Source organism: Ammospiza caudacuta, chromosome 8 (assembly GCF_027887145.1).
Source record: "Ammospiza caudacuta isolate bAmmCau1 chromosome 8, bAmmCau1.pri, whole genome shotgun sequence".
NCBI lineage: Eukaryota > Metazoa > Chordata > Aves > Passeriformes > Passerellidae > Ammospiza > Ammospiza caudacuta.
Genome location: NC_080600.1, coordinates 21,641,417 through 21,660,832, shown reverse-complemented (window position 1 = coordinate 21,660,832; position 19,416 = coordinate 21,641,417). Strand labels below are relative to the sequence as shown.

Sequence of the window (19,416 nt, the reverse complement as noted above, 5' to 3'; positions counted from 1 at the left end):
CCTCTAATTTCTGCCTCTTATTCCTCTTTTATTTCCAAGCATAATAAAAATTATGGTAAAGGTTTGGTTTTTTTTCCGTGGCATAGTATTGTATATTTTTCCAAATGCTAGATAAGGGCTAATTGGATATTTGCTGATCCACAAGCCACTACCCTTATTGTATTGAAAAAACAGCTCAAAGAGAGCTACGTCAACCTTCTTGCATGATTAAAATACCATTAAATAGATACAGGCCTGTAGGGACAATGCTGCAGAACGTAGGTGTTGTTTCTGTCCTGTTTTTTTTTTTTTTAGTTGTAGAATGTCACTTTGGTTTTACATCTTAATATGTTCCCATGCTTAGTAATCCAGAGAGAGAAATGTAATTGCATGCAATATTTGTTTCTCTTGGAGCAGTAGTTCATACTTTGGGGTGTGGGTTTCATGGTGGCTTTTTCTTTTAGAGGAACTCTGAGTTAATTACTCAATTGCAGTGAACTGAATGAAGAGGACAAGTATGGACCTGATGACAAATTCCTCTGTTCTTCACTTTCTGATGTGATGCTTTGAGCGCCCCAATTTCAATAAATCTATTCTCTGGAAGTGGCCATGGCACTTTATCATTTCCAAGGAAGCAAAAGGAGACCAGTGTCCCTGATGGTCAGTGCCAGGCACTTCACTTACCCCTGCTCTTGCCAGGATGCTCCACCAGGTCCATAGGATGGCTCAATAGAGATGGTGCTGTGCAGTGTACACAGCAGTTAGATCAAGGAGAATTAAACTGACAGTTGTGGACTACCTAGAAAATTCTATTTATAGCTTCTTCATAGTAAAGAATAATAATTTGTTTTCAAATTTGTGATTGCTGTTTATCATTGTGTATTGCATTCAGGACAGCATAAGGAATCAGAGCTTTTTCTACAGTTCTTTTTGTCTTGCATTATTTTCAGCTTCAAAATTGTGGAGAGAGAGGTCCAGGTAACTGATCCTGTACTGGAGCATCTGTTTGTGGCAGACTTTCACGTGCCATTAGTTGAGGTGACATTTTCCTTTTGATTTGTAAATAAAAATCTTATCCCAATATTGTGTAACAGGAAGTATGAGTATTTTAGCTGATGATGTGAACCTAGAACATTCAGTGTCAGCAGGTTGGTTTTTGCCCCTTTATTTTATGCAGTAAAATCATGATTAGAGCTTTTAAAGGCAACAGTAGTAACTTATGCCACTCTGGAACAGATAATATATTTATATTTGGAAGATTCTTCAAGAAAGTGGTACCTCAAGTCTTTGGCTCTATTCCATTTGATTGAATGTACCATTACTGGAATTTTTCATCATAATTTAGGAGATGAGTCATTTCTGATTAGACAAAGAGCAAAGAATCAATCTATAAAGAAACCCAAGATTTGAAATGACAGTGACAACAGACTAAAATAAGGAAATGTTGGAGACCTGGATATGTAATTCTGTGGCATCTCCATTTAGCATGCTTTTATTTGTCTAGTGAATGAAATGATCAAGAAAACCCTTGAAAATCTATCTCCAATTAATGAAAGCTACTGTCAATATGGTAATAGAATGAATGCTTTTATGAACTATTCTTTAACTAGTTCTACTTTTATAACCAACAGTAGTTCACTTAATGCAGTACAATATGTGATAGGCTTTTTTCTGCTAGATTATGTGAACTGTTGACTTTCAGTTTACTTCCCTTGTGACAGTGAGGTGATGGTTGCCACACAAATATATAGAGGTGGTAGCAGAAGAAGAGGAAGGCAGCAGAAATGGAGTGACAGCCCTTTTGCTCTGATGCACAGACCATACAAATGTGAAGCCCTTATGGTTTCTTTGATGTAAAAGTCACAGAAAAAGGCCTTATTACTTGTCCTTTATCCTGTTGTGAGGATTTACAGAGCAGCTCATCAGCATCAGTGCCATTGTCCTTTCTGTGCAAGGTACAGTTACAATCTACATTCCCTATTATTGGCCTTGCCAGCAGTCACAAGCCATTCAAAAATCAGTGATTTTTTTCTTTGAAAAGCATCTTACTGAAGTGCCAGCTCCAGTTTGGTGAAGCCCTCAGAGCAGTAGGAGATGGAAGAGGAGAAAGTGAGATATTTGTGATGGACAAATGTATGTAGCTTCCTAAAGGACTTGAGAAAACCTGCAAATATTTTAATAAAATGAAACAATATTAGACTTATTATATATATATATTATACATATATACTGAGTACTTGCATTTGCTTAATGTTTTAAAGTCAAGGGAAGTAGCTGAATATTTGCTATGTACACACAGAAAAATGAAAACTGGGAGTATTTTACTTGATGTTTCTTTCACTTGTACTTTCTTATGCATCTTCCCCATTTAGAGGACAGACTGGGTTAATAATTTTATTTGTCTGAGTCAAATTTCAAAGAAAATTTGTAAATAGTTTATAACATATCCTTCTCTTATTATCTTCTGTGCTGTATAGTGCTGCAATTGCGAATATTGCAGTCTTAATCTTACACTAAAGTTGCTGGATAATCCTTTTATTGGATTTTTGTCTCCTTTACAGCTGAAGATATCATTACCTCATTTTAGAAGGACCAGAAAAAAGAACCATCAAGCATTTAATCTAGGAATTTTTGTTTGTATTTGCTCCTGCTTTATAATTTTGCTGTTTCCCCCTCAATGGAGGAAGCGGATGACTGTGTTAGAAGCAGCATCTCAGGAACATGGTCTGTCCTGTCAGCACTTCAGCATTCGGTTTTGCTATGCTAAAACTAAATGAGGCCTCGACACAATGTTGATCCTGTGGGTATTTCTGGCTTTGATCATAAACTGCCTTTCCTCAAGGGTTTACCATCCTTGGTAGTGCTGGATTCAGATTCTGTGTATGTTCAAATGCTATCTCTCCCAAAATGTTTATGACCACTGAAAACTCACCTCAGATTCCTTTTCCTGCCGCAGTTCATTACCGTGGCAGATGGCCTTGCATAGATGCTGTAACTCTCTACCTTTTTGCTATGCCACTTCTTAGTACTTTTAAGTTCTCTTAAGTCTAACGGATGTGATTAAAGAAGCTGATACCATTACCAGGCAGAATTAGTATTGCTGTGGTCTCTGTGACGTCCTTAGCCTATGATTTTTTTGGCATATGAATTAATACAGTGTATGGCAAATATTGGCACTTGGCTATCATGGGTTCCTATGGGTAACCCTGCAGACTGAAATAGCTTGTTTAAGCAAAAACCAACAACATGAAGTTTGTTAATTAATATAAAAGCTCTTTAGTTTTATATGACTTCCGTTTTGGATTCATTATGACAAGTTAGAAATCATTGTTATAAATAATGAAAATGATTTTTATTTAAACCTCTGCATGAAAATATGGTCTGGAAAAGCAGGCTTATCTTCTTTATAAATATGGGCTTGACACTTAGCTCCTGCTGTGTTCTCTGGAGGCAGAACTTGACTTAACACCTTGTGCCACAAACAGCATTTTAAATGGGGCAGCAGTTTATTGTGAGAAGAAACAAGTTTTTTGCAGATCACATTGACAAACACAATCTGTTAGTGGTTTGCTTGTGTAAAGAACAACACTTGGAAAGCAGGCAAAAATAGTTCTAAAAAGACCTAAATAGGCCACAGCAGAGTCATATCCAGCTATAATTTACCAAACATTGACAAAATCTTTTTTGGTTCATCATTGCCATGTGGAAAACTCTGTTGTACATTCTGTTTTTACATCTCTGTGCTGCAGCGGGCAGATTTTATTTATAAACAGTCAATTAGCTCTATCATCTCTAATTTATGGAATATATTATGTCAGGGAAATACCCATCTGGAATTTGATACTGTTATTCTAGAAAACATGCAGATGTGAGGGATCTATATGCAGTTAATATTCTACAAATCCTCTCCCTGCTTCTTCAAAGTGGAAATTTGTAGATGCCACTTTTGACGTAAAAGGTTCCTACAAAGGCTTTCCAGTCAAGGATGAATAATCTGAGATGTTTAGAGTTACTGACCAGTTTTATTTTCGGAATGTACTAGCTGCACAGATTTTTAATCTTTAATTGGTCATACTTATGAGATTTTTTTTCCATTGAGGTCTGTGATATAAATTAATGTAACTATTGAGTTATTAGTAATAGCTGCTGTAGCAGAACACTATGTCTGTGTTGTTTTAGTCATGTGTGTAGCTTTTCATTGCAAACTAGATCGGTGGAGAGTAAATGGAACAACTGTACCAGACAGTATTCCAGAATGCAGAGGATGAATGTAGGGTACAATGCTCCTGCATTATCAGCTGTGAAACTTTAGGGTAAGATTGAGGCAGAGGTACCAGAGAAAAAGTGAGATATGTGCAATGCAGGGCCTCTGTGAACTTGCTAGTGGGATTTTATTGCAGCAGTGGAAGAACAAATACCAGTGACTTTTGTCGTTTTGAAACCAGGTTTGTGTGAGTACGGGATAAGCAGGAGGACATTCTTTTAGTGAATGACAATATTTTCAGCAGTTGCTGTACAATAATAGAAAATTATGTGTTTCTTTTTGATTTGTTGGTTTTTTTTCATTTCTCCATTAGCACAAAGTGAAAATGCTTCACATTGTTTCTAGGAAGCCAGTGCCTTATATGGTCCCATTAATACTTTCAGACTGTAAAAGCTTCTGATGACAAACTTGAGAACTGTTACAATTGTATTCTATTAGATTTTTTTTTTTTAAGACAGAATGCTGCAGCCTGCCTGGCTCTGTGCTGGGGGTGCTTGGCACTTACACAGCCATGTCTCTGGATGTTGTACAAACTGTCCTGTGTGTGCAGTGCAGCAAACATTTAATCTCCATGGTTTGAGGCAGTTGGTGCATGCTAATTCAATGGTTTTCTTTGGTGCTTTATCCACTAAAAATTTTATACCTCTGAAATACTTTTCAGTGTATCTTTTCATTACACACCCATCACAAAAGAAGCAACCATCCTCCTTCTGAGCAGGCTGCCCCAGATGTGAGGAATTACTAAGGAAGGTTGAAATACTGCAGAGTCATACTGACTTCATTGCATCTGCAGTTCCAGTTTGTTTGCAGTTGCTCACTGTTCTAAGTGCAGAGGTCAAATTTATATTTATTTGCTTACTAAACATAGATTGGACAAAATTGGAATTTAGTGTTACTGGTCTGTTCAGGAGGTGAATATTTCATAACCTCATCATAACTTACAATATACCATGCAGAAAACAGAGGTGCAGCGTGGCCATCTGATGCAGGGGTACCGTGAGGATGTGACAGTCCCTGCTGACATCTGATGCTGGTACTTAATCCTCCAGTCCCTCTGGGGTTTGGACACTCTTTGAGTGCAGTGGTCTGAGTCTCTGCTTTCCTGGGTGGAAAACAATTGTGCTTTGGTTAAATTTGAGTTAAAAGTACATAGGGATCATTTTGCTATTCTGATTTCTATTTCAGGTATGATAAAATTACACTGTAATTTACAGATTGATAGAAAATTGTTTTGTGGCTGTATATAGCAGAAGAACATCTGGGAATTTACACACAGAGGTGAAACAATCCCAGCATTTCTGCCATATCTGGGACCAATGGTGTTATCCAGAATATGAGGAGAGGGGAGTTCAGGGCAGTGTGGTTGTTTGAAGAAACCACTTTCACTGAATTGCTCATTTTCTTATGTGGTCTTCTGGATAGTTACCATACAGAGGAGAAGACAAACAACTGAAGACAAGTAAATAAATAATATTTAATTTCAACATTTTGCTTTAGAGAAATAGTCCAAGACTTATGAAGCATTTTAATGCTTTTCTGCTTTTTTCTTTTCTGTAAGAAGTGTGTATATAAAAGTTGCATTATGAAAAATTAGCCCTAATCCATGTTCCAACAGTCACAATTTCTATAAATTATTATATATAATTATAATTAAGTATCCACTGCTATTACCATCTCGTTGATTAAGAGATGATAGTGCTTTCATTGCAACAGTCCAAAAAAAGCATACTTTGAATAATTGCAGTGCCAGAAGGCAAAAACAGTCTCATATTTTTTTTAATTGTTTTAAAATTTAATTCCCTTCCCTAAATTTGTTCCTGCACAGTTCATCTTTCCATGAACTGGAAAGTCAACAGATTTAGGTCACCTGCGTTGTCATTTAGTCTCTCTTTCTCTTGGTCAATGTCATGTTATCTCAACTGCTCTAAAGATTACATTTTCTGAGTCAGTAAAAACCCCATGAAGCTTATGGACTTATTTTGTGACTTTTTAGACCTCCCCATTCATATGAACATCAGCTGCCCTCTAAAACAGGAAGCACAGAACAGTGGAACAGTCAAGACTTTCTGTTATGTCATTGATGTTCACAAGCATCAGAGGACAAGATGTTATTTTAGATGACCTGAGGTTTTTGATTATTTTTATTTCAGACAGACCTTAAACCTAAATTCATCCCTGATAGACCTTACTTTTATTTGAATGTATTAGAGACAGAAACCTTGCATTTCCTGTATGAATTGAGAAAGGTTGCTATTCACTGGTGCTTGTGATCCACCCCATCCCTCTGACCAGCGTGGAGATGGCCAGGCCTGCAGGCGAGCCCTCTCAGCTCTCCTGGTCAACATCATCCGTTGTCTGCACTGGAGCAGCAATTCTGTTGACTGCTGGGTTTTGCATCCCTCCCTTGCTGTGCCCTGAGTGCAGCTGAGTCACTGCCTTTGGCCAGTGCTGGATTTGCCTCCTGGCTGTTCCTTTCAGCTGTGACGTTAATGCACATCAGCCAGCGAAGCCTGAGTGTTGCTCTCAGCACTGAGCCTCGCTTCTGGCTGCTCAGACTTGCTTAGCAGCTGACCAGCTCTGGGCCCTTGTGCTTGCTCAGGAAAAGAAGTAAGCCATTCTTTTTATTTTCCCCAGTACTAGTCATTTGCTTTCTCTCTCACTGAAAAATAAACTTTGGTCTCTCACTTTCCAAGTTCTGTGGTGTGTATGAGAGCTTGGAGCAGGTTTTGCATTCAGTCTACATCACTGATACTCTGAGAAGTTCTCCAAAAGGCACCTCTCCAATGATATTTACTTCTAAAAATGTAAAATATGAAATCCTGTCTTTCACAGATAGAAGAGCAATTAACTATTTTATGTGTGGTAACATTTTTAAAAATATTTAAATTCACCTTATGTAATCAAAGGGCTTTTAAAAACTATTTCATTCATACCAATGTAGTGTAGGTAGAATGAAAAATATGTAAGTACCTGGTAAATATGGCATGATTTGAAAAGTTCTGATATTGGGTTAATGAACTGCTAAATCAAAGTTTCAAAAATTTGAAGCTGAATATAAGATATTGCATATGAGTGGTATTTTAAATTAAGAATGTGTGCAAAATTGTAATACTAGCAACCATGTATGTTGATAACATTAGGCAATAGTTATTGGCTGACAACATTAGTGAATTAGATGCAAACCTAGAACCTGATTTGTCAAAAACTGAATTTGTTTTTTACGAGTGAAACTGGAGAATTATTCTGAGTCTCTTTAAAGTCATAGTGAAATTAGACATTTGGAATTCTCTCTTGAGATCAGTTTGGGAATTTTGCATTTGGACACAAAAGAAAATGTTTTAGTTCCTAGTAAATATTCTGGTAAAGCACAATGTCAGAGTGTTGGAAAGAATTGGCAGGCACTTGTCATTTAGGGCTTGAATGGCACTGTTATGTTGGAGCATTAATGAGGACTTTGAGAGAATTTATTGCAACCTGCAAACTCTGTATCTTCTATAGCTGGCCTGACTCCATACTAAAATTATACTCCTTAAAATGCTTTTGTATGGTACAGCTGACCCAGAGTCAGTGCTGATGTTGCTGGCATGACTTTAAGCTTCTCAATACAAACTATTTTGCAAAGAAAATTGCAAATATTTTGTGGTGAAGTGATATTGTACCACAGGTTTAGTTGCGTTAAAATAAGACATCTTTTGCTTGCTGTTATACCATTCCTTTTTTGTTCAGATGAAGCTGAAGAAAAACTTCCTCAGTCCTGGAGAGAGAAAGACCAGCTATTGCCGAGTGACAGGGTACAGCCATCTAGTCTTTAAATCCTAATTTTAGATTCCCTTTGTTTATTCCTTTTTTTTGTTGTGATTAGAATCTGCAGTCATGGCCTCTCCCATGAAGAGCAGTTTTTTGCAAATGCAGAATATGTTTAAAACTTTTTCTAAAGAATTTTTTGCTGTTAGCTGAACTTCTAGGCAGTGCTCTGTGACATTGAAAAGTGGGGCATCTATAGAGCTTGGGTTAGAAATGGAAAGATAAATTCAAAGGATCGCAATTGTGTGCAATTTATGAGAGGACATGAACAAAGAAAAGAGTAAAGGGGGCCTGACACGGTCATGAGATGTAAAGGAATAACTGGGTTGGTAGGGAGGTAGTCTGTGCTTCATTGTTGCAGGAAGAATATAAAATACTGGAGTGGGGGCGCAGAGATTTATCTTTGGTGGGGATGGGCTTGCAGAACACACAGCAATTGTGGGGATCTGGGGGTGATGCAAGAAAACGGGGTGGGGAAGAATTTGTAGTAAAAAGTTAAGATTTTAATAATATATAGTGGCATGTTAGGGATTTGTGTTTCTACTCCTCTGTTATCTCTACAAATCTTTTGTGCTGGTTATCACAGGTTATTTATATGGCACTTGGGCGATGGAAAGGTTCTTAAGCCCCAAATATCTCACAAGCACCCATTGAGGCTGGCAGGTGTGAACATTGATCATTAGCACAGAATAGTCCTCTTCTCTAGACTGTAAAATTAGTCCGTTTCTCAGTTGGTTGACTGAGCTTTATTTACCCTATTTCAGACTGTATCTCTGTCTGAGTGTCTCAGTCTTATTCTTGGCTGCTGTTGTGCATATTATGGGTTGTTTTGTGTCTAGTAGAGGAAAACTAACTTCATGTCTTGCAAGTGACGCTAATCCAACAGGTCATGCAATAATGCTCATCTATCACTCACTGAAGTGTTAAAAGGCAAGTTGTTTTTAGACAGGTGAAACAGGGTTTTCAGCTGGGCATTACTAACCTTGGTGCTTTTTATAAGCCACCAAAATGTACGTGCCCTGTCCCAGATTTTGGGAAGTGCAAGTAGAGTAATGCTCAAAGAGAATGGCAGTGTTTGATGTTAGGAGGGAAGGATGGTTGTTTGCCAGTTGGCATGTTTGCTAATTTATGGATGTGTAACTGTTAATTTTGGCCAAAGATTTTTGTACTTTTTGTCCAATATCCTCTTGAAGCACAGGATGTTTGCTACTGTGTCCAATATGATTAATCATCCTGTTGATGCCTAGGTTGTGTCAACAAGGACTGCTCTGGGAACTAGGGCAGGTACCACTGGGCTCAAGCAAGCTTTCAGCCCTTCTCTTAATTTACTAAATACAAGCCGTTCTGCAGATCTCACTATAACATATTGGTCAATTCTTCAGTTATGCCAGTTTTTCTTTAAACTAGAAACCTGAGAAAACTGAAGTTAGGTGACTGAAGTGTTGTAAAAACAGTGTATTTGTGCACTAGCAAATTTTGCATTTATAGAGAGCTCTTCTGTGTGGTAGGCAACAGTTTGACAGAGACTCTTGACTAAGACTTGAGTTTAGATATATATAAAGGAGAAATAATTTTCACATTCTTAATAATGCAGGAAATAATTTTCACATTCTTAATAATGCAATAAAACTAATTTTTGCAATAATTTTTTGGATTTGTGGTCAGTTTACAGCACTGAAAGCTTTTGCATTGGAGTTGGATGATTTGCTGTGTTGTATGGATTATTTCAAACAGGAGCTAAGCTGGAAAATTTCTTTGGTCCTTTTTGTGTTATATGACTCCATTATTCTATTCTGGTTTTATAATCTGTGTATGTATAAAAATCAATACATATTAGCAGTCATTTTCTGTCTTTCATATGTTTGGGAAGCCAATGACTGATGGAAAACATGCAGCTTTTCAATGATGAGAATATTCTAGAACTACTCAGAAATTTCCTTCTGTGCTAGGTGCCTTAGGGCACTGCTGTCCTCAGATCATGCTTTGTGCACAGGCAAAAGCAAATCAGTGTGGTGTGATTTCAGCTGAAATTATTAGCAATATTAGAAGTAGAGAGTTTCTTCTATGACAAATAAATGTTACTTTTGAGTAAGCTGTTGTTTTGGTCAGTGAAGCTGAATGTTGATTTATTAGTATTCCAAAGGTAGGAAGAATTAAGCACGTCTAGCAATTGATGTGTGCAGGACTTAGTATGAGGATAGGCGCTATCATGTGTTTCCCTCATGGAAGAGAGTCAAGGGATAACCGGCTGGGCAGAAAAGGGGTTTTTTTGTTGTTGTGGGGTTTTTTTGTCTTTGATTTGCTCTGTCAGGAAACTACTTTTGAGCAACTGCCTGTTTTTGTTTTCAGTTTAATTTCAGTCAACGTCTTAGATTTTGCAGGAACTTCAAAAGTGATTATTCCATCTCAGGCTCTTTTCAGCCATGTCTGTGATTCCTAATGTATTTGTCAAGTGTTCAAGACATTTTTGGTATTTTTTTGCCATTAACATTAATTCCCTATTTTTCTTCTCTGACTTTCTAATGAAAAGATCTCTGAGTGAGGCACAGAGAAATTTGTGTAGTAATGAGATAAAAAGATTTACTTTGTGATGTGCTCCTGCTCTTCCATGGAAAGTTAGGTTTTAATATGTGTGTCAGTAAGAAAAACAAATATAATTTTTTTCAGAATGTCTCTTTCTCTACACTTGAAGAACATTTAACATTGTTCCAGACAAAAGATCAGACTTAATAAATGCCTAGTGACAGATGAGGATAAAATTGGAAAACCTTAAGTGGAAAGATAATTGGGCTGCACCAGAGGTACAATTAAGAAAAAAAAATTATTCCTTTTATTTTTTCACTATTTTTCTGTGTTGCTTTGTTTTTTTCCTGGGTTGGTTGCTTTCAGTTTGTGCAAAGGGAGAGGCTGCATTACAGTCTAACCTGAACTCTTGCCATGGAATGGGCCATTAGGCTGCCCAGAATGAATTTCTTCTTCCAAATCAGCAGTGATGACTGAGCTTTGGAATATATTTAAAAAACCCCCAGACCTTGAAAATTGTGGTCTGGATCTGAAAATGTCTTCTCATATCTCTACACAAATACCCGTTGTAAGCCTCAGCCTATTTTATCAGTATTAATTATCTTCACCATTATAAATTCTTGCTTTCTTTCTAATCTGCATATATTTATCTCCCTTTTTCCCCCTAAGATTTTTCTATACCTTTGAGAGGAATTCTAACAATAAATTCCTTCCCCCCATATAGTGGGCTGTAGATTGTCATCCAGTGACACTTCAATCTTCTATTTGACAAACTAAATAGATTGACCTCTATAAATCTTTTATTAGTAGTGATGTTTTTCAATCTTGTGGTCATGCTTATGGTTCTCTCTTGAACCCATTTGTGAATGTCTTTGCAATGCTGACAGCAGAACTGGATGCAGTGATTTAGTAGCAGTCACAGAGGCAATACAGCCTCCCTGTTCCTTCTCAGTATTTCCCAGATTACCTATAAGCCATTAACTACATTATCCTGTGCAGCTGGGATCTCCTCATTCTTTGTCAAGCTAATTGCTTCTAGGAATAAAACTGCATTCTGATTTTTGATCCTGGATGTGACCTTCCATGTAGCACCCCAAAAACCTTGGTTGGTGAAGCTCTGACCAGTCTGCTGGTTTTGTGTCTCCTCTCTCTGTTCTCTATGACCTGATCAAAATCCCTCCTACCAACATTTCATGTTTATGTTCAAAATCAGTAAAATAGGAAGTTCTTTACTTTGCTGCTAATCGAATTTTTACTGGTAGTTTTGAAACATACAGAAAAAATGTAATGTTTTTGTGATAGCAGAAATAAAACACGCAGAGAAATAATAGATAACTTAATAAATGAAGGGCAGAAAAATGAAGCCAGACAATATGGATTTCAAGGGTCACAAGAAACTTTTAGCCTTCTGTGCTCTGAAAGATTAGTACAATTTTTGTGAAAATATTTTATAGCTCTTTTATAAGGGAAATTAGTTTCTCTGCTTAGATTGCTGTTCAGTTTAAATTTTATTAAAAACCTGCTGAAGTGTCTTGAGAGTTCTAATCTATTTTTCTTTTGTCCATGTTGCTGAGTTGTGAAGAAAGCAATAATTAGTAAAATAAGGAAAATAAGGGTTTCTGATTTTTATTTTTTAAGAGTTTGTTGAAAACTGTGAGGTTTTTTCCAATGGGAAAAAAAAGAACGTGTGAAAATGTTTTATTCTTTAAAGCACTTCCTGAGTTTTGATTAATTTTTTTTTTAATTGAAAAATTCTGGATGGAAATGAAAAATTCCCCATCAATATTTTCAGTTTTAAAAAAGGGATATTATAGCATGTACTGCATTCTTCTTCTTTGATTTTTCTTTTGAAAAATATATCCTAGATGTAGGTTAGTCCAGAAAGGATGATAACGTACACCAGTTAGTTTTTCCTGTTTAATGTTAAACTGGCATAGGTTGTACATTTGTGTTTATTTGTGTGTATTTGTGAATCTGTGTAGAACTGAACCCTCTGCTCTCAGCAGTCTGTTCCAGTCGTGACAGAGGCTGATAATGCTGACTCTGTGCTATACAAAACATTTCTGTGCCAGACTGATCAATAGCGCTCCATTACTGCAACAGCCTGAGGAACAGCAAAGATTTCCTCATGAAAATCCTAGGATCACATCAGCTGCTGAGGCACTCCTCAGAGGCTGCAAATGGGTTGAGGGTTTGTTTTGAAATTGTCATCTGAACTGGAGGTTTGGACATACTGGGACTCCACTGATTGCCATGAATGCTTCAGGGCCCCTGCAAGGGCAGGAAACCCTGCTTAATCGTGTAGGCAAGCAGAAAATAGAAAAGACAGATGTTGTGCTGTCCTCTTCTTGTCTGAATCTGATTATCTGGTTTTTGACCTCATCAGTCTATTTGATGAAGTCTGTCACAATTGTGCGAGATACAGAGATACATGCCCATGCAAGTAATTTTCTTAATACTGTTATAGTCTTTATATTATTGAGATATGCTTGGGCTAGCCACTCAGGGAAAAAATTATAACTCAGAGTTAAAGAAATTATACCAAGTGTTGGGGCACACAACCTTCTGTTAAGAATTGCATGAAATAATGTCATCCTTTCTCAATCTTTGTTGGTACAGCTGTCTCCTGTGGAATATGCTCTGTATGATGTAGGATTACGTACAGAAGTAGACCTTAAAAGCTAAAAACCTACAAGATTTTCTTACCTGCACACTGTCCCCCTCAAAAAACAAACAAACCAAAACACCCCAAAACCACAAAATCAAAACCACCCCTTAACCTGAGCACCAGAACAAAGCCTAAGGACTTATTAAATACAGTGGTTTTTTTACACTTGGTTGCTCATTTGGGAAACACCATGTTAATTTATTTTAATTTCCTTCATAATTCTTCCAACAAATGCTTGTCATGGGAGGTTGTGAAATGTAGGGCTGTAAAAGATGTCATCTATGAAAACCTTTCTTTATTCCATTACTTTCACTGCGTACCTGACTATCAATCAGTCAAGGAGAAGTGGTATCCTAATTAAGAATAGTGGTACTTTAGACTTTGCTCTTATTGACATAAACGTTGTGTCTTAGCCAATTAACTGTTTAGTCTTGAGAGAGTTTGGAGGAAACTGCATGTGTAAAATAGGTAAGTGCTGTTCTTGTCTGTCATCATGTGAAATAAGACACAAAAACCCCTGGGTTTGTTATCAGTTGAGTTTAGTGGTTGCATTGCTACTGCGTACGTCTGGTTATGTACTTAGCTAAATTAGCAAACAGAGCAATCAGTGAGGTGAAGGAGATGAGTGCCCACATCCAAGCACACAGCAAGCCTTGTAAGCAAGCATGAGAAAGCAGAGCTGTGCTGAAGCCCAGCAGTGAGGTGATGTAGGAGAAAGGCTGAGAGTGATCGCCCTGCAGCAGAGACACTACTGATCACACCGTGATCTCAGGCAGACCACCAGCCCTGCTGCTGACTGTTTGCTCACCATCATTTGCTATTTCCATCATTACATTTGGAAAAGACCTGTACGATCATAGAATGAAAACACAAATTAATACTGTCAGGTTTACCACTAAACCATGTCACCAAGTACTTCAGCTATATGTCTTTTAAATACCTTCAGGGATGGTGACTGGGCTGCTTCTCTGGACAGCCTCCATGTCCTTCTTTTGGTGAGAGACCCAGAAGTGGACACAGGATTCGAGGTGTGGCCGCACCAGTGCTGAGTACAGGGGGACAATCACTGCCCTGGTCCTGCTGGCCACTCCCGATCCAGGCCAGGATGCCACTGGCCTTCCTGGCCACCTGGGCACACCCTGGCTCATGTTCAGCTGGCTGCTGACCAATGCCCCCAGGCCCGTTTCCAGCTGCTTATTTTCAAGCCTGTAGGATTGCGTGGGGCTAAAGGTCTTTAGACATGATCTTAAACATATTTCCAACCTAAATGATTTTGTGATCATGGAAATTGAAAATTGTGCTACGTGCAGGAGTTTGGTCTGTATCAGAGCTCCTTTCCAGGGTAATGCTGCATGGGACTAATTTCCTAGCTAACAGGCAGGATCTAGAGCCTCTTGAATAAGGGATAGAGAATGATTTGTGGCACTATTTAGGCGCTGTATGCATTGCTGTATATAATATCAGATTGAGACTTTGCATATGCCAGTGTTGTTATGAATGTCTGAGAATAGACATGTACATTTGTTATCCAAACCTTCAGAAGGCAGTTCTTCAGAATACCTGGAAAGAGCAATGGTAATAGTCATATGAATTCTAATATCTTCTACCTTAAAAATAATTTAGTACTATCTAGATTTCCCATTTTTCCTGCAACACCTCATTTATTCCAACTTAAAAATATTGGACCTCAAAATAAATAATGAGTGTCTCCCTTAGATTGAGTGTTGTTTTGCTATCTTTGAATCAGTTATTTAAAATCTATTAATTAATTAATTAATTAGTTATTTAATAAGTTATTTAAAATTCACTGCTCAGAGGTCTGCAAACAAAACTTCAAATGAATTGATGAAAACCTTTTCTTAAGAAGTTAATACTTTGCTAAAGGAATATGGCTGATTCTCAAATAGTGTCTTTAAAGGGATTGGTTCTCTTGATTGTTAAGAAAGAAAAACAACAAACTGCTTATTTCCCACAAGTGGTTATTAAATCATCACATCATTGCTACTGCATTGAGAAGTTTTATTTCCATTATATTTTTGTCTTTGCAGCATTAATGTACTGTAACAAGGGCAGGTTATGGTTTTCCTGCATGGAAGTTCAGGAGTGAAGAGGGAAAGAGGCAGTTGCATATTGCTCATTGTGTGAGAACAAAGGTTGGCCTTCAGGGAGTGCTCAAATATTGAATGACTGTGTGACACAGCACCACACAAAACCTCTTCCTTCCCAAGTGAAAAGCAGCCCCTGATCAGTTTGAATGTTTTCCTTGAATGAATGCCAGTGACAGTTGCATACTTATGTCTCATTTATGTCTAAAGATTCATCTCTGTGCTCTAAATTGTCTTCACAAATTACTCCACTATCACAAGACACAAGAGATATTAAACACTGAAGTATTCTGGGCACTCTTGCAGAAAAGACTCAATCAGAGTGAGGAGCAACATAACATTAATCACAGAAGTCTGTTATTTGAGTCCAGACTTCATTTTGAGTTACAGATTGAAAACTTTAATTTATCTTTTATATGACATGCATTTATTTAGCACTCTGGATTGATACAATTTAAATATCTGTACTTTTTCATCATTTCTGCTAATAGCTTTTTCACAAAACATCCTTTGTTTATTTAGACAGAGAAAGACAGTAACCCTTTGAGGACAGAAAAGAAGAATGAAGGCTTTTTTAGATCTGTTTAGTGCTTGATTTAAGATGCCGGGGGGGGGGGGGGGGGGGAAGGAAGTATCAAACCACACCACTAATGAACTGAGAATAAATGAGATTTTAAAAAAACTGTATAGGAAAAAATATTCAGATCTTCGTTGAAGTAGAGAAAGTATGAAGAATGGGGAATCTGTAGCTTTTTGACTCCCATCACCTTACATAACAAATAAGTAAAGAACTTTAAAAAACAATGTACTGCAGAACCAGTAGATAATTACCATGTTTTAAATTCCAAATTAGGTGAGATGCCAACAAAAGAAAGTTGAGGACAAAACTCTCAGCTGGGCCACTGAAACTTTTGAATGGCCAAAATCTCCCTGCAGTCTTTGCTTTTTGCATTCCAGGCTCTGTCTCTTCTTGTGTGCTGGAAGCAGTGAATGATCCCTGCCTTGGGAACTCATGGCAAAGCAGCTTTCAAGCAGGCCAATGCCCTGTGACATTTTCTGGTCCTGAACTAACAGGTGGTTCTGAGCAGCTCATGGGTGATTTAATTGGGGTGTGCAAAATGCAGCCTACAAGTTGATATTACTTGGATAGGCAGCAATTTATAACCAACAGCCACTGCTGTTACCCTTGCCTCTGACATTATTCTTTTTCTGATTGATTCCTGATGAAATTGATTAAAGTACTTCCATGTAGAGGATACAGTTGCTGTGAAGTAAAAGGATAATAAAATTTGCCTTATACTTGTCAGGAAACAGTATCAGAACAAATGCATGATTACCAGGAGGAGGTCATCCCCACTCACTCAAAACCCATCATCATAGTTTTTGAATGTGTTTTTAGATTTTCTGTTACTCTCTAGAGAGATACTACCATGTTCAGGGCTTCTGTTCCCATTGAAATCAACAGCAAAATTGCCAGTGACTGATGGAAAAAGCCTGTTAAAAATGTTTCAAAAGCATCATTTTCATTTTGGTAAACTCAATTTGTTGGCCAAAAATTAGATTTCTAATTGCTTGCTTCAATCATAGTTAGAGAGACTGGCATCTCTTTATGTCAGTTCCACTAGATTTATTCCTTCTAACATGCTCTAAAAAAGATCTATTGCTCAAATTTTAAGCAAAAATTGGAAGATAGACCCTTAGCAATATAGAAAGACTCCAAATTCAGTGTTCAAGAACAATAAGAAAGAGCTCTGTTCTAAGTTTTGCTAATTTGCATAATATTATTTATTTTGCTGTGCTTGCAAGTCATGTTTTCTCAAATATTCCAGTTGTCTTTTTTTGATTTTTAACCCTGATCTGCACTGTTTCTTAATCAGAAATTTCTATGTGTAAGTAATAGTGGTTTAGTATTGAAGCTATTTTTGCTGTGAAATAGGGCAAGAAGAAATGTTTACTTCTTTTCTTTTATTTGTGAAGGGGGTGGTTTAGTATTTTTGGCATTTTTTTTGTTTTGTTGTGGTCACAAGTCAGTGTGGTTTGAACAAGTTGCTGGTTAGATTCAGCTTTTAGTGCTTGGAGACCACAACAGAACCAGTGTGGAGCTTGGCTCAGGTGTAAGCCACTACTTTTATTTAATACCTTTCAAAAGAAAAGGCCCATACTCGACAGAATCCCAAACTTGGCAGCTATTTACAGAACAGTTTTTATTGGTACTGCTTGCTAGCATTGTGGTTGCTTCTTACAACAGCATTTTCTGCTTCAAGAGCCTTCAGAACACACTTGAAGTGCCAGACCACTGTCCTTCTGTGCTATTACTAAATATAAATTTTTCCACTTGAGTCAACTGAGTGAAGATCAGATGTTTTAAAAAGGGTTTGATTTTTATTTGCCCAAAGGCTACTCTGCTAAAAAAAAATTCAGTGACCTCATAGCTGAAAGTGACTGCAGATTTCCTATTAAATAACTGCACAGCTCTGTGAACTAGGATTATATTTTTGTTCTAATTTTTGTCATTTCATTTTTGATTTAAATGAAAATTGCATAGACCTTGAGATATCCCTGTTGGTACACCTCTTTGACTGAAATTTCCCCAATGCATTTGTAGGATATGAATATGCTGTTAAACTAGACCAGCAGTCCCTTGGTATGCTAGGATAAAAGGAAAAGCCTTTCTTTGGATTCATCTTCATTAGGTTTTCTCTCTGAAGTTCTGAAACAAATGTGCTGTGCAGCTTGTTTCTTTATTCCTGCAAATTCTAGTCTTGTTGTAGCTGGCTTTGGCATAACCAATCTTCTTAGGCTTCTTCTAGCAGGAACTTGTCATCCTGAAAAGAACACAGAATTCACCAAGATGTTCAGGGAATGTGGGCAGCCTTTGCTGTTGGAACAGCCACGTCCTCCCACTCATGTCACTGGGATGCTGTGTGGCCTCTGTGGGTAATATCTGGGTTTGTAATTCTGTGGGAGACTCCTTGATGGAGATTGAAACTCATTCATAAGATATGGATGATATTCATACTTGCAACTTACTGGTAACTAATAAACTGAAGTCATTCTACTCTCCCTTAGTACAGCAAACAGAAAAGGTTTTGAGTAATCAGAGATCTTGGCTCCAGCAGGAGCATTTTTCTTAGGGTGCAGTATTCAGAAGCTGGGGACAGTATGTAAATCGTTATTTAACTGCCTCTGTGTGGTTATCTGGGCTCAGAATGATACTCCTCTATGGTTATCTCTTGTGTCTGGAGAAGCTAGAGCTCTGTCTTCACTATGGCATCATTTCTTGAGTGTGCAGTCATGTCTGAGTGTTAATGTATGTTTGTCCTGATCTGATTTAACATGGTGCAGGGCAGCACCTTTCTCCACACCCATCTGCAGCTAGCTGTGCTGTGCTGACCCTTGGTGTGCTGTCAGCACAGTGAATGTGGAAGGGCACTATTTCAAAATTAGGAGGGCAGTGGAGAAGATATGTCATCTGCCTGAAGCTAACATCTCATTCAGGGAACAATTTTATCCAAGGTTAATGGAAGATCAGACTCTGTATCAGGCAGCTGAAGCAAAATCACAGTGATCTGTTAAACGTGGAGAAGGGTAGCTCCATTCCTGAACTGGCATGGTGTACCTGCAGCATTTTGATAGGCTTTGACAGGTAGTGTTTGACAATTTATTGATACAAATATCCTCTGCGCTGCTCTAAGTGTCTGTTTTTCTGTTTGTGGGTGGAAATAAAAGGTTTGGGTGGAGAGAAGTGAGAGAAATTTCCTGCTGTTTGTGAAGCAGTGGTGTACCAGCAGTGGCTGAGTAAACAGGAAAGGGAACACCCCCTGCACTGGTGTGGGTGAGCCCTGGCCACAGCCAAAGGACCCGAGCCACACACTCCCCCTGCCTCGGTGAAGCCTTGGATCCTGCAGGTGAGGGCACACCTTTGACAGAGGCACCTGCTTTTTAAAATACATGCAGAGTTCTTGATCTAACTGCAGAATTTTTACAAGGGACTGATAATAATGGGGTGTTCAGTGGTATCTGTGCTATAGGGAAGAGAAGTGCTGAGGAGTTACTCGATAATGTCATGATAT

General features: G+C 37.9%; 1 protein-coding gene across 1 annotated transcript in view; it reads left to right on the top strand.

Moving 5' to 3' along the window:
* Window positions 1–19,416, top strand: part of OSBPL6 (oxysterol binding protein like 6) — a 92,133-nt gene that overhangs the window by 20,339 nt on the left and 52,378 nt on the right. The window lies entirely within an intron of this gene.